Source organism: Camellia sinensis, chromosome 8 (assembly GCF_055761805.1).
Source record: "Camellia sinensis isolate YWXY chromosome 8, ASM5576180v1, whole genome shotgun sequence".
Lineage (NCBI taxonomy): Eukaryota > Viridiplantae > Streptophyta > Magnoliopsida > Ericales > Theaceae > Camellia > Camellia sinensis.
Genome location: NC_138968.1, coordinates 5975230 through 5992112, shown reverse-complemented (window position 1 = coordinate 5992112; position 16883 = coordinate 5975230).

Here is a 16883-nt window from a genome sequence, read left to right as displayed (position 1 = left end):
GTGCAGGAGAATCCGTATAGGTGTTCGAGTGTTCGAAACATAACGCGCGAGAAATTGTAAGTAAACGCCGTATTTACATATCTGCCATTGTGCAGGAGAATCCGTATACGTGTTCGAGTGTTTGAACCGTAACGCTTGAGAAATTGTAAGTAAACACCGTATTTACATATCTGCCACTATGCAGCAGAATCCGTATAGGTGTTCGAGTGTTCGAACCGTAACGCGCGAGAAATTGTAAGTAAACGCCGTATTTACATATCTGCCACTGTGCAGGAGAATCCGTATAGGTGTTCGAGTGTTCGAACCGTAACGCGCGAGAAATTGTAAGTAAACGCCGTATTTACATATCTGCCACTGTGCAGGAGAATCTGTATACGTGTTCGAGTGTTCGAACCGTAATGCTTGAGAAATGGTAAGTAAACGCCGTATTTACATATCTGCAACTGTGCAGGAGAATCCGTATAGCCGTTCGAGTGTTCGAACCGTGATGCTTGAGAAATGGTAAGTAAACGACGTATTTACATATCTGCCACTGTGCAGGAGAATCCGTATAGGTGTTCGAGTGTTCGAAACGTAACGCGCGAGAAATTGTAAGTTAACGCCGTATTTACATATCTGCCACCGTACAGGAGAATCCGTATAGGTGTTCCAGTGTTCGAAACGTAACGCGCGAGAAATTGTAAGTAACCGCCGTATTTACATATCTGCCACTGTGCAGGAGAATCCGTATAGGTGTTCGAGTGTTCGAAACGTAACGCGCAAGAAATTGTAAGTAAACGCCGTATTTACATATCTGCCACTGTACAGGAGAATCCGAATAGGTGTTCGAGTGTTCGAACCGTAACGCGCGAGAAATTGTAAGTAAACGCCGTATTTACATATCTGCCACTGTGCAGGAGAATCTGTATACGTGTTCGAGTGTTCGAACCGTAATGCTTGAGAAATGGTAAGTAAACGCCGTATTTACATATCTGCAACTGTGCAGGAGAATCCGTATAGCCGTTCGAGTGTTCGAACCGTGATGCTTGAGAAATGGTAAGTAAACGACGTATTTACATATCTGCCACTGTGCAGGAGAATCCGTATAGGTGTTCGAGTGTTCGAAACGTAACGCGCGAGAAATTGTAAGTAAACGCCGTATTTACATATCTGCCACCGTGCCGGAGAATCCGTATAGGTGTTCGAGTGTTCGAACCGTAACGCGCGAGAAATTGTAAGTAAACGGCGTATTTACGTATCTGCCACTGTGCAGGACAATCCGTATAGGTGTTCGAGTGTTCGAACTGTAACGCGCGAGAAATTGTAAGTAAACGCCGTATTTACATATCTGCCACTGTGCAGGAGAATCCGTATAGGTGTTCGAGTGTTCGAAACGTAACGCGCGAGAAATTTTAAGTAAACGCCGTATTTACATATCTGCCACTGTGCAGGAGAATGCGTATAGGTGTTCGATTGTTCGAACCGTAACGCGGGAGAAATTATAAGTAAACGCCGTATTTACATATCTGCCACTGTGCAGGAGAATCCGTATAGGTGTTCGAGTGTTCGAAACGTAACGCGCGAGAAATTGAAAGTAAACGCCGTATTTACATATCTGCCACTGTGCAGGAGAATCCGTATAGGTGTTCGAGTGTTCGAAATGTAACGCGTGAGAAATTGTAAGTAAATGTCGTATTTACATATCTGCCACGGTGCAGGAGAATCCGTACACCTGTTCGAGTGTGCGAAACGTAACGCGCGAGAAATTTTAAGTAAACGCCGTATTTACATATCTGCCACTGTACAGGAGAATCCGTATAGGTGTTCCAGTGTTCGAAACGTAACGCGCGAGAAATTGTAAGTAACCGCCGTATTTACATATCTGCCACTGTGCAGGAGAATCCGTATAGGTGTTCGAGTGTTCGAAACGTAACGCGCAAGAAATTGTAAGTAAACGCCGTATTTACATATCTGCCACTGTACAGGAGAATCCGAATAGGTGTTCGAGTGTTCGAACCGTAACGCGCGAGAAATTGTATGTAAACGCCGTATTTACATATCTGCCACTGTGCAGGAGAATCCGTATAGGTGTTCGAGTGTTCGAAACATAACGCGCGAGACATTGTAAGTAAACGCCGTATTTACATATCTGCCACTGTGCAGGAGAATCCGTATAGGTGTTCGAGTGTTCGAAACGTAACGCGCGAGAAATTGTAAGTAAACACCGTATTTACGTATCTGCCACTATGCAGGAGAATCCGTATAGGTGTTCGAGTGTGCGAAACATAACGCGCGAGAAATTGTAAGTAAACGCCGTATTTACATATCTGCCACTGTGCAGGAGAATCCGTATAGGTGTTCGAGTGTTCGAAACGTAACGCGCGAGAAATTTTAAGTAAACGCCGTATTTACATATCTGCCACTGTGCAGGAGAATGCGTATGGGTGTTCGAATGTTCGAACCGTAACGCGGGAGAAATTATAAGCAAACGCCGTATTTACATATCTGCCACTGTGCAGGAGAATCCGTATAGGTGTTCGAGTGTTCGAACCGTAACGCGCGAGAAATTGTAAGTAAACGCCGTATTTACATATCTGCCACTGTGCAGGAGAATCCGTATAGGTGTTCGAGTGTTCGAAACATAACGCGTGAGAAATTGTAATTAAACGCCGTATTTACATATCTGCCACTATGCAGGAGAATCCGTACACCTGTTCGAGTGTGCGAAACGTAACGCGCGAGAAATTGTAAGTAAACGCCGTATTTACCTATCTGCCACTGTGCAGGAGAATCCGTATAGGTGTTCGAGTGTTCGAAACGTAACGCGTAAGAAATTGTAAGTAAACGCCGTATTTACATATCTGCCACTGTACAGGAGAATCCGTATAGGTGTTCGAGTGTTCGAAGCGTAACGTGCGAGAAATTGAAAGTAAACGCCGTATTTACATATCTGCCACTGTGCAGGAGAATCCGTAAAGGTGTTCGAGTGTTCGAAACGTAACGCGCGAGAAATTGTAAGTAAACGCCGTATTTACATATCTGCCACTGTGCAGGAGAATCCGTATAGGTGTTCGAGTGTTCGAACCGTAACGCGCGAGAAATTCTAAGTAAACGCCGTATTTACATATCTGCCACTGTGCAGGAGAATCCGTATAGGTGTTCGAGTGTTCGAAACATAACGCGCGAGAAATTGTAAGTAAACGCCGTATTTACATATCTGCCATTGTGCAGGAGAATCCGTATACGTGTTCGAGTGTTTGAACCGTAACGCTTGAGAAATTGTAAGTAAACACCGTATTTACATATCTGCCACTGTGCAGCAGAATCCGTATAGGTGTTCGAGTGTTCGAACCGTAACGCGCGAGAAATTGTAAGTAAACGCCGTATTTACATATCTGCCACTGTGCAGGAGAATCCGTATAGGTGTTCGAGTGTTCGAACCGTAACGCGCGAGAAATTGTAAGTAAACGCCGTATTTACATATCTGCCACTGTGCAGGAGAATCTGTATACGTGTTCGAGTGTTCGAACCGTAATGCTTGAGAAATGGTAAGTAAACGCCGTATTTACATATCTGCAACTGTGCAGGAGAATCCGTATAGCCGTTCGAGTGTTCGAACCGTGATGCTTGAGAAATGGTAAGTAAACGACGTATTTACATATCTGCCACTGTGCAGGAGAATCCGTATAGGTGTTCGAGTGTTCGAAACGTAACGCGCGAGAAATTGAAAGTAAACGCCGTATTTACATATCTGCCACTGTGCAGGAGAATCCGTATAGGTGTTCGAGTGTTCGAAACGTAACGCGCGAGAAATTGTAAGTAAACGCCGTATTTACATATCTGCCACTGTGCAGGAGAATCCGTATAGGTGTTCGAGTGTTCGAAACGTAACGCGTGAGAAATTGTAATTAAACGCCGTATTTACATATCTGCCACTACGCAGGAGAATCCGTACACCTGTTCGAGTGTGCGAAACGTAACGCGCGAGAAATTGTAAGTAAACTCCGTATTTACCTATCTGCCACTGTGCAGGAGAATCCGTATAGGTGTTCGAGTGTTCGAAACGTAACGCGTAAGAAATTGTAAGTAAACGCCGTATTTACATATCTGCCACTGTACAGGAGAATCCGTATAGGTGTTCGAGTGTTCGAAGCGTAACGCGCGAGAAATTGAAAGTAAACGCCGTATTTACATATCTGCCACTGTGCAGGAGAATCCGTAAAGGTGTTCGAGTGTTCGAAACGTAACGCGCGAGAAATTGTAAGTAAACGCCGTATTTACATATCTGCCACTGTGCAGGAGAATCCGTATAGGTGTTCGAGTGTTCGAACCGTAACGCGCGAGAAATTCTAAGTAAACGCCGTATTTACATATCTGCCACTGTGCAGGAGAATCCGTATAGGTGTTCGAGTGTTCGAAACATAACGCGCGAGAAATTGTAAGTAAACGCCGTATTTACATATCTGCCATTGTGCAGGAGAATCCGTATACGTGTTCGAGTGTTTGAACCGTAACGCTTGAGAAATTGTAAGTAAACACCGTATTTACATATCTGCCACTATGCAGCAGAATCCGTATAGGTGTTCGAGTGTTCGAACCGTAACGCGCGAGAAATTGTAAGTAAACGCCGTATTTACATATCTGCCACTGTGCAGGAGAATCCGTATAGGTGTTCGAGTGTTCGAACCGTAACGCGCGAGAAATTGTAAGTAAACGCCGTATTTACATATCTGCCACTGTGCAGGAGAATCTGTATACGTGTTCGAGTGTTCGAACCGTAATGCTTGAGAAATGGTAAGTAAACGCCGTATTTACATATCTGCAACTGTGCAGGAGAATCCGTATAGCCGTTCGAGTGTTCGAACCGTGATGCTTGAGAAATGGTAAGTAAACGACGTATTTACATATCTGCCACTGTGCAGGAGAATCCGTATAGGTGTTCGAGTGTTCGAAACGTAACGCGCGAGAAATTGTAAGTTAACGCCGTATTTACATATCTGCCACCGTGCCGGAGAATCCGTATAGGTGTTCGAGTGTTCGAACCGTAACGCGCGAGAAATTGTAAGTAAACGGCGTATTTACGTATCTGCCACTGTGCAGGACAATCCGTATAGGTGTTCGAGTGTTCGAACTGTAACGCGCGAGAAATTGTAAGTAAACGCCGTATTTACATATCTGCCACTGTGCAGGAGAATCCGTATAGGTGTTCGAGTGTTCGAAACGTAACGCGCGAGAAATTTTAAGTAAACGCCGTATTTACATATCTGCCACTGTGCAGGAGAATGCGTATAGGTGTTCGATTGTTCGAACCGTAACGCGGGAGAAATTATAAGTAAACGCCGTATTTACATATCTGCCACTGTGCAGGAGAATCCGTATAGGTGTTCGAGTGTTCGAAACGTAACGCGCGAGAAATTGAAAGTAAACGCCGTATTTACATATCTGCCACTGTGCAGGAGAATCCGTATAGGTGTTCGAGTGTTCGAAACGTAACGCGCGAGAAATTGTAAGTAAACGCCGTATTTACATATCTGCCACTGTGCAGGAGAATCCGTATAGGTGTTCGAGTGTTCGAAATGTAACGCGTGAGAAATTGTAAGTAAATGCCGTATTTACATATCTGCCACTGTGCAGGAGAATCCGTACACCTGTTCGAGTGTGCGAAACGTAACGCGCGAGAAATTTTAAGTAAACGCCGTATTTACATATCTGCCACTGTACAGGAGAATCCGTATAGGTGTTCCAGTGTTCGAAACGTAACGCGCGAGAAATTGTAAGTAACCGCCGTATTTACATATCTGCCACTGTGCAGGAGAATCCGTATAGGTGTTCGAGTGTTCGAAACGTAACGCGCAAGAAATTGTAAGTAAACGCCGTATTTACATATCTGCCACTGTACAGGAGAATCCGAATAGGTGTTCGAGTGTTCGAACCGTAACGCGCGAGAAATTGTATGTAAACGCCGTATTTACATATCTGCCACTGTGCAGGAGAATCCGTATAGGTGTTCGAGTGTTCGAAACATAACGCGCGAAACATTGTAAGTAAACGCCGTATTTACATATCTGCCACTGTGCAGGAGAATCCGTATAGGTGTTCGAGTGTTCGAAACGTAACGCGCGAGAAATTGTAAGTAAACATCGTATTTACGTATCTGCCACTATGCAGGAGAATCCGTATAGGTGTTCGAGTGTGCGAAACATAACGCGCGAGAAATTGTAAGTAAACGCCGTATTTACATATCTGCCACTGAGCAGGAGAATCCTTATAGGTGTTCGAGTGTTCGAAACGTAACGCGCGAGAAATTTTAAGTAAACGTCGTATTTACATATCTGCCACTGTGCAGGAGATTGCGTATGGGTGTTCGAATGTTCGAACCGTAACGCGGGAGAAATTATAAGTAAACGCCGTATTTACATATCTGCCACTGTGCAGGAGAATCCGTATAGGTGTTCGAGTGTTCGAACCGTAACGCGCGAGAAATTGTAAGTAAACGCCGTATTTACATATCTGCCACTGTGCAGGAGAATCCGTATAGGTGTTCGAGTGTTCGAAACGTAACGCGTGAGAAATTGTAATTAAACGCCGTATTTACATATCTGCCACTATGCAGGAGAATCCGTATAGGTGTTCGAGTGTTCAAGCCGTAACGCACGAGAAATTGTAAGTAAACGCCGTATTTACATATCTGCCACTATGCAGGAGAATCCGTATAGGTGTTCGAGTGTTCGAAATGTAACGCGCGAGAAATTGTAAGTAAACGCCGTATTTACATTTCTGCCACTGTGCCGCAGAATCCGTATAGGTGTTCGAGTGTTCGAAACGTAACGCGCGAGAAATTGTAAGTAAACACCGTATTTACGTATTTGCCACTGTGCAGGAGAATCCGTATAGGTGTTCGAGTGTGCGAAACATAACGCGCGAGAAATTGTAAGTAAACGCCGTATTTACATATCTGCCACTGAGCAGGAGAATCTGTATAGGTGTTCGAGTGTTCGAAACGTAACGCGCGAGAAATTTTAAGTAAACGCCGTATTTACATATCTGCCACTGTGCAGGAGAATGCGTATGGGCGTTCGAATGTTCGAACCGTAACACGGGAGAAATTATAAGTAAACGCCGTATTTACATATCTGCCACTGTGTAGGAGAATCCGTATAGGTGTTCGAGTGTTCGAAACGTAACGCGCGAGAAATTGTAAGTAAACGCCGTATTTACATATCTGCCACTGTGCAGGAGAATCCGTATAGGTGTTCGAGTGTTCGAAACGTAACGCGTGAGAAATTGTAATTAAACGCCGTATTTACATATCTGCCACTATGCAGGAGAATCCGTGTAGGTGTTCGAGTGTTCAAGCCGTAACGCACGAGAAATTGTAAGTAAACGCCGTATTTACATATCTGCCACTATGCAGGAGAATCCGTATAGGTGTTCGAGTGTTCGAAAGGTAACGCGCGAGAAATTGTAAGTAAACGCCGTATTTACATATCTGCCACTGTGCAGGAGAATCCGTATAGGTGTTCGAGTGTTCGAAACGTAACGCGCGAGAAATTGTAAGTAAACGCCGTATTTACATATCTGCCACTGTGCAGGAGAATCCGTATAGGTGTTCGAGTGTTCGAACCGTAACGCGCGAGAAATTGTAAGTAAACGCCGTATTTACATATCTGCCACTGTGTAGGAGAATCCGTATAGGTGTTCGAGTGTTCGAAACATAACGCGCGAGAAATTGTAAGTAAACGCCGTATTTACATATCTGCCACTGTGCAGGAGAATCCGTATACGTGTTCGAGTGTTCGAACCGTAACGCGGTAGAAATTGTAAGTAAACGCCGTATTTACATATCTGCCACTGTGCAGGAGAATCCGTATAGGTGTTCGAGTGTTCGAACCGTAACGCGCGAGAAATTGTAATTAAACGCCGTATTTACATATCTGCCACTATGCAGGAGAATCCGTATAGGTGTTCGAGTGTTCGGAACGTAACGCGCAAGAAATTTTAAGTAAACGCCGTATTTACATGTCTGCCACTGTGCAGGAGAATCCGTATGGGTGTTGAATGTTCGAACCGTAACGCGGGAGAAATGGTAAGTAAACGCCGTATTTACATATCTGCCACTGTGCAGGAGAATCCGTATAGGTGTTCGAGTGTTCGAACCGTAACGCGCGAGAAATTGTAAGTAAACGCCGTAATTACATATCTGCCACTGTGCAGGAGAATCCGTATAGGTGTTCGAGTGTTCGAAACATAACGCGTGAGAAATTGTAAGTAAACGCCGTATTTACATATCTGCCACTGTGCAGGAGAATCCGTATAGGTGTTCGAGTGTTCGAAATGTAACGCGCGAGAAATTGTAAGTAAACGCCGTATTTACATTTCTGCCACTGTGCAGCAGAATCCGTATAGGTGTTCGAGTGTTCGAAACGTAACGCGCGAGAAATTGTAAGTAAACACCGTATTTACGTATTTGCCACTATGCAGGAGAATCCGTATAGGTGTTCGAGTGTGCGAAACATAACGCGCGAGAAATTGTAAGTAAACGCCGTATTTACATATCTGCCACTGAGCAGGAGAATCCGTATAGGTGTTCGAGTGTTCGAAACGTAACGCGCGAGAAATTTTAAGTAAACGCCGTATTTACATATCTGCCACTGTGCAGGAGAATGCGTATGGGTGTTCGAATGTTCGAACCGTAACACGGGAGAAATTATAAGTAAACGCCGTATTTACATATCTGCCACTGTGTAGGAGAATCCGTATAGGTGTTCGAGTGTTCGAAACGTAACGCGCGAGAAATTGTAAGTAAATGCCGTATTTACATATCTGCCACTGTGCAGGAGAATCCGTATAGGTGTTCGAGTGTTCGAAACGTAACGCGTGAGAAATTGTAATTAAACGCCGTATTTACATATCTGCCACTATGCAGGAGAATCCGTGTAGGTGTTCGAGTGTTCAAGCCGTAACGCACGAGAAATTGTAAGTAAACGCCGTATTTACATATCTGCCACTATGCAGGAGAATCCGTATAGGTGTTCGAGTGTTCGAAAGGTAACGCGCGAGAAATTGTAAGTAAACGCCGTATTTACATATCTGCCACTGTGCAGGAGAATCCGTATAGGTGTTCGAGTGTTCGAAACGTAACGCGCGGGAAATTGTAAGTAAACGCCGTATTTACATATCTGCCACTGTGCAGGAGAATCCGTATAGGTGTTCGAGTGTTCGAACCGTAACGCGCGAGAAATTGTAAGTAAACGCCGTATTTACATATCTGCCACTGTGTAGGAGAATCCGTATAGGTGTTCGAGTGTTCGAAACATAACGCGCGAGAAATTGTAAGTAAACGCCGTATTTACATATCTGCCACTGTGCAGGAGAATCCGTATACGTGTTCGAGTGTTCGAACCGTAACGCGGTAGAAATTGTAAGTAAACGCCGTATTTACATATCTGCCACTGTGCAGGAGAATCCGTATAGGTGTTCGAGTGTTCGAACCGTAACGCGCGAGAAATTGTAATTAAACGCCGTATTTACATATCTGCCACTGTGCAGGAGAATCCGTATAGGTGTTCGAGTGTTCGGAACGTAACGCGCGAGAAATTTAAAGTAAACGCCGTATTTACATGTCTGCCACTGTGCAGGAGAATCCGTATGGGTGTTGAATGTTCGAACCGTAACGCGGGAGAAATGGTAACTAAACGCCGTATTTACATATCTGCCACTGTGCAGGAGAATCCGTATAGGTGTTCGAGTGTTCGAACCGTAACGCGCGAGAAATTGTAAGTAAACGCCGTAATTACATATCTGCTACTGTGCAGGAGAATCCGTATAGGTGTTCGAGTGTTCGAAACGTAACGCGTGAGAAATTGTAAGTAAACGCCGTATTTACATATCTGCCACTATGTAGGAGAATCCGTACACCTGTTCGAGTGTGCGAAACGTAACGCGCGAGAAATTGTAAGTAAACGCCGTATTTACATATCTGCCACTGTGCAGGAGAATCCGTATAGGTGTTCGAGTGTTCGAAACGTAACGCGTAAGAAATTGTAAGTAAACGCCGTATTTACATATCTGCCACTGTACAGGAGAATCCGTATAGGTGTTCGAGTGTTCGAACCGTAACGCGGAAGAAATTATAAGTAAACGCCGTATTTACATATCTGCCACTGTGCAGGAGAATCCGTATAGGTGTTCGAGTGTTCGAACCGTAACGCGCGAGAAATTGTAAGTAAACGCCGTATTTACATATCTGCCACTGTGCAGGAGAATCTGTATACGTGTTCGAGTGTTCGAACCGTAATGCTTGAGAAATGGTAAGTAAACGCCGTATTTACATATCTGCCACTGTGCAGGAGAATCCGTATAGCCGTTCGAGTATTCGAACCGTGACGCTTGAGAAATGGTAAGTAAACGCCGTATTTACATATCTGCCACTGTGCAGGAGAATCCGTATAGGTTTTCGAGTGTTCGCACCGTAGTGCTTGAGAAATGGTAATTAAACGCCGTATTTACATATCTGCCACTGTGCAGGAGAATCCGTATAGGTGTTCGAGTGTTCGAACCGTAACGCGCGAGAAATTGTAAGTAAACGCCGTATTTACGTATCTGTCACTGTGCAGGACAATCCGTATAGGTGTTCGAGTGTTCGAACTGTAACGCGCGAGAAATTGTAAGTAAACGCCGTATTTACATATCTGCCACTGTGCAGGAGAATCCGTATAGGTGTTCGAGTGTTCGAACCGTAACGCGCGAGAAATTGTAAGTAAACGCCGTATTTACATATCTGCCACTGTGCAGGAGAATCCGTATAGGTGTTCGAGTGTTCGAACCGTAACGCGCGAGAAATTGTAAGTAAACGCCGTATTTACATATCTGCCACTGTGCAGGAGAATCTGTATACGTGTTCGAGTGTTCGAACCGTAATGCTTGAGAAATGGTAAGTAAACGCCGTATTTACATATCTGCAACTGTGCAGGAGAATCCGTATAGCCGTTCGAGTGTTCGAACCGTGATGCTTGAGAAATGGTAAGTAAACGACGTATTTACATATCTGCCACTGTGCAGGAGAATCCGTATAGGTGTTCGAGTGTTCGAAACGTAACGCGCGAGAAATTGTAAGTAAACGCCGTATTTACATATCTGCCACCGTGCCGGAGAATCCGTATAGGTGTTCGAGTGTTCGAACCGTAACGCGCGAGAAATTGTAAGTAAACGGCGTATTTACGTATCTGCCACTGTGCAGGACAATCCGTATAGGTGTTCGAGTGTTCGAACTGTAACGCGCGAGAAATTGTAAGTAAACGCCGTATTTACATATCTGCCATTGTGCAGGAGAATCCGTATAGGTGTTCGAGTGTTCGAAACGTAACGCGCGAGAAATTTTAAGTAAACGCCGTATTTACATATCTGCCACTGTGCAGGAGAATGCGTATAGGTGTTCGATTGTTCGAACCGTAACGCGGGAGAAATTATAAGTAAACGCCGTATTTACATATCTGCCACTGTGTAGGAGAATCCGTATAGGTGTTCGAGTGTTCGAAACGTAACGCGCGAGAAATTGTAAGTAAACGCCGTATTTACATATCTGCCACTGTGCAGGAGAATTCGTATAGGTGTTCGAGTGTTCGAAACGTAACGCGTGAGAAATTGTAAGTAAACGCCGTATTTACATATCTGCCACTGTGCAGGAGAATCCGTATAGGTGTTCGAGTGTTCGAAATGTAACGCGTGAGAAATTGTAAGTAAATGCCGTATTTACATATCTGCCACTGTGCAGGAGAATCCGTACACCTGTTCGAGTGTGCGAAACGTAACGCGCGAGAAATTTTAAGTAAACGCCGTATTTACATATCTGCCACTGTACAGGAGAATCCGTATAGGTGTTCCAGTGTTCGAAACGTAACGCGCGAGAAATTGTAAGTAACCGCCGTATTTACATATCTGCCACTGTGCAGGAGAATCCGAATAGGTGTTCGAGTGTTCGAACCGTAACGCGCGAGAAATTGTATGTAAACGCCGTATTTACATATCTGCCACTGTGCAGGAGAATCCGTATAGGTGTTCGAGTGTTCGAAACATAACGCGCGAGACATTGTAAGTAAACGCCGTATTTACATATCTGCCACTGTGCCGGAGAATCCGTATAGGTGTTCGAGTGTTCGAAACGTAACGCGCGAGAAATTGTAAGTAAACACCGTATTTACGTATCTGCCACTATGCAGGAGAATCCGTATAGGTGTTCGAGTGTGCAAAACATAACGCGCGAGAAATTGTAAGTAAACGCCGTATTTACATATCTGCCACTGTGCAGGAGAATCCGTATAGGTGTTCGAGTGTTCGAAACGTAACGCGCGAGAAATTTTAAGTAAACGCCGTATTTACATATCTGCCACTGTGCAGGAGAATGCGTATGGGTGTTCGAATGTTCGAACCGTAACGCGGGAGAAATTATAAGTAAACGCCGTATTTACATATCTGCCACTGTGCAGGAGAATCCGTATAGGTGTTCGAGTGTTCGAACCGTAACGCGCGAGAAATTGTAAGTAAACGCCGTATTTACATATCTGCCACTGTGCAGGAGAATCCGTATAGGTGTTCGAGTGTTCGAAACGTAACGCGTGAGAAATTGTAATTAAACGCCGTATTTACATATCTGCCACTATGCAGGAGAATCCGTACACCTGTTCGAGTGTGCGAAACGTAACGCGCGAGAAATTGTAAGTAAACGCCGTATTTACCTATCTGCCACTGTGCAGGAGAATCCGTATAGGTGTTCGAGTGTTCGAAACGTAACGCGTAAGAAATTGTAAGTAAACGCCGTATTTACATATCTGCCACTGTACAGGAGAATCCGTATAGGTGTTCGAGTGTTCGAAGCGTAACGCGCGAGAAATTGAAAGTAAACGCCGTATTTACATATCTGCCACTGTGCAGGAGAATCCGTAAAGGTGTTCGAGTGTTCGAAACGTAACGCGCGAGAAATTGTAAGTAAACGCCGTATTTACATATCTGCCACTGTGCAGGAGAATCCGTATAGGTGTTCGAGTGTTCGAACCGTAACGCGCGAGAAATTCTAAGTAAACGCCGTATTTACATATCTGCCACTGTGCAGGAGAATCCGTATAGGTGTTCGAGTGTTCGAAACATAACGCGCGAGAAATTGTAAGTAAACGCCGTATTTACATATCTGCCATTGTGCAGGAGAATCCGTATACGTGTTCGAGTGTTTGAACCGTAACGCTTGAGAAATTGTAAGTAAACACCGTATTTACATATCTGCCACTGTGCAGCAGAATCCGTATAGGTGTTCGAGTGTTCGAACCGTAACGCGCGAGAAATTGTAAGTAAACGCCGTATTTACATATCTGCCACTGTGCAGGAGAATCCGTATAGGTGTTCGAGTGTTCGAACCGTAACGCGCGAGAAATTGTAAGTAAACGCCGTATTTACATATCTGCCACTGTGCAGGAGAATCTGTATACGTGTTCGAGTGTTCGAACCGTAATGCTTGAGAAATGGTAAGTAAACGCCGTATTTACATATCTGCAACTGTGCAGGAGAATCCGTATAGCCGTTCGAGTGTTCGAACCGTGATGCTTGAGAAATGGTAAGTAAACGACGTATTTACATATCTGCCACTGTGCAGGAGAATCCGTATAGGTGTTCGAGTGTTCGAAACGTAACGCGCGAGAAATTGTAAGTAAACGCCGTATTTACATATCTGCCACCGTGCCGGAGAATCCGTATAGGTGTTCGAGTGTTCGAACCGTAACGCGCGAGAAATTGTATGTAAACGCCGTATTTACGTATCTGCCACTGTGCAGGACAATCCGTATAGGTGTTCGAGTGTTCGAACTGTAACGCGCGAGAAATTGTAAGTAAACGCCGTATTTACATATCTGCCACTGTGCAGGAGAATCCGTATAGGTGTTCGAGTGTTCGAAACGTAACGCGCGAGAAATTTTAAGTAAACGCCGTATTTACATATCTGCCACTGTGCAGGAGAATGCGTAGAGGTGTTCGATTGTTCGAACCGTAACGCGGGAGAAATTATAAGTAAACGCCGTATTTATATATCTGCCACTGTGCAGGAGAATCCGTATAGGTGTTCGAGTGTTCGAAACGTAACGCGCGAGAAATTGTAAGTAAACGCCGTATTTACATATCTGCCACTGTGCAGGAGAATCCGTATAGGTGTTCGAGTGTTCGAAACGTAACGCGCGAGAAATTGTAAGTAAACGCCGTATTTACATATCTGCCACTGTGCAGGAGAATCCGTATAGGTGTTCGAGTGTTCGAAATGTAACGCGTGAGAAATTGTAAGTAAATGCCGTATTTACATATCTGCCACTGTGCAGGAGAATCCGTACACCTGTTCGAGTGTGCGAAACGTAACGCGCGAGAAATTTTAAGTAAACGCCGTATTTACATATCTGCCACTGTACAGGAGAATCCGTATAGGTGTTCCAGTGTTCGAAACGTAACGCGCGAGAAATTGTAAGTAACCGCCGTATTTACATATCTGCCACTGTGCAGGAGAATCCGTATAGGTGTTCGAGTGTTCGAAACGTAACGCGCAAGAAATTGTAAGTAAACGCCGTATTTACATATCTGCCACTGTACAGGAGAATCCGAATAGGTGTTCGAGTGTTCGAACCGTAACGCGCGAGAAATTGTATGTAAACGCCGTATTTACATATCTGCCACTGTGCAGGAGAATCCGTATAGGTGTTCGAGTGTTCGAAACATAACGCGCGAGACATTGTAAGTAAACGCCATATTTACATATCTGCCACTGTGCAGGAGAATCCGTATAGGTGTTCGAGTGTTCGAAACGTAACGCGCGAGAAATTGTAAGTAAACACCGTATTTACGTATCTGCCACTATGCAGGAGAATCCGTATAGGTGTTCGAGTGTGCGAAACATAACGCGCGAGAAATTGTAAGTAAACGCCGTATTTACATATCTGCCACTGTGCAGGAGAATCCGTATAGGTGTTCGAGTGTTCGAAACGTAACGCGCGAGAAATTTTAAGTAAACGCCGTATTTACATATCTGCCACTGTGCAGGAGAATGCGTATGGGTGTTCGAATGTTCGAACCGTAACGCGGGAGAAATTATAAGTAAACGCCGTATTTACATATCTGCCACTGTGCAGGAGAATCCGTATAGGTGTTCGAGTGTTCGAAACGTAACGCGTAAGAAATTGTAAGTAAACGCCGTATTTACATATCTGCCACTGTACAGGAGAATCCGTATAGGTTTTCGAGTGTTCGAAGCGTAACGCGCGAGAAATTGAAAGTAAACGCCGTATTTACATATCTGCCATTGTGCAGGAGAATCCGTAAAGGTGTTCGAGTGTTCGAAACGTAACGCGCGAGAAATTGTAAGTAAACGCCGTATTTACATATCTGCCACTGTGCAGGAGAATCCGTATAGGTGTTCGAGTGTTCAAACCGTAACGCGCGAGAAATTCTAAGTAAACGCCGTATTTACATATCTGCCACTGTGCAGGAGAATCCGTATAGGTGTTCGAGTGTTCGAAACATAACGCGCGAGAAATTGTAAGTAAACGCCGTATTTACATATCTGCCATTGTGCAGGAGAATCCGTATACGTGTTCGAGTGTTTGAACCGTAACGCTTGAGAAATTGTAAGTAAACACCGTATTTACATATCTGCCACTGTGCAGCAGAATCCGTATAGGTGTTCGAGTGTTCGAACTGTAACGCGCGAGAAATTGTAAGTAAACGCCGTATTTACATATCTGCCACTGTGCAGGAGAATCCGTATAGGTGTTCGATTGTTCGAACCGTAACGCGGGAGAAATTATAAGTAAACGCCGTATTTATATATCTGCCACTGTGCAGGAGAATCCGTATAGGTGTTCGAGTGTTCGAAACGTAACGCGCGAGAAATTGTAAGTAAACGCCGTATTTACATATCTGCCACTGTGCAGGAGAATCCGTATAGGTGTTCGAGTGTTCGAAACGTAACGCGCGAGAAATTGTAAGTAAACGCCGTATTTACATATCTGCCACTGTGCAGGAGAATCCGTATAGGTGTTCGAGTGTTCGAAATGTAACGCGTGAGAAATTGTAAGTAAATGCCGTATTTACATATCTGCCACTGTGCAGGAGAATCCGTACACCTGTTCGAGTGTGCGAAACGTAACGCGCTAGAAATTTTAAGTAAACGCCGTATTTACATATCTGCCACTGTACAGGAGAATCCGTATAGGTGTTCCAGTGTTCGAAACGTAACGCGCGAGAAATTGTAAGTAACCGCCGTATTTACATATCTGCCACTGTGCAGGAGAATCCGTATAGGTGTTCGAGTGTTCGAAACGTAACGCGCAAGAAATTGTAAGTAAACGCCGTATTTACATATCTGCCACTGTACAGGAGAATCCGAATAGGTGTTCGAGTGTTCGAACCGTAACGCGCGAGAAATTGTATGTAAACGCCGTATTTACATATCTGCCACTGTGCAGGAGAATCCGTATAGGTGTTCGAGTGTTCGAAACATAACGCGCTAGACATTGTAAGTAAACGCCGTATTTACATATCTGCCACTGTACAGGAGAATCCGTATAGGTGTTCGAGTGTTCGAAACGTAACGCGCGAGAAATTGTAAGTAAACACCGTATTTACGTATCTGCCACTATGCAGGAGAATCCGTATAGGTGTTCGAGTGTGCGAAACATAACGCGCGAGAAATTGTAAGTAAACGCCGTATTTACATATCTGCCACTGTGCAGGAGAATCCGTATAGGTGTTCGAGTGTTCGAAACGTAACGCGCGAGAAATTTTAAGTAAACGCCGTATTTACATATCTGCCACTGTGCAGGAGAATGCGTATGGGTGTTCGAATGTTCGAACCATAACGCGGGAGAAATTATAAGTAA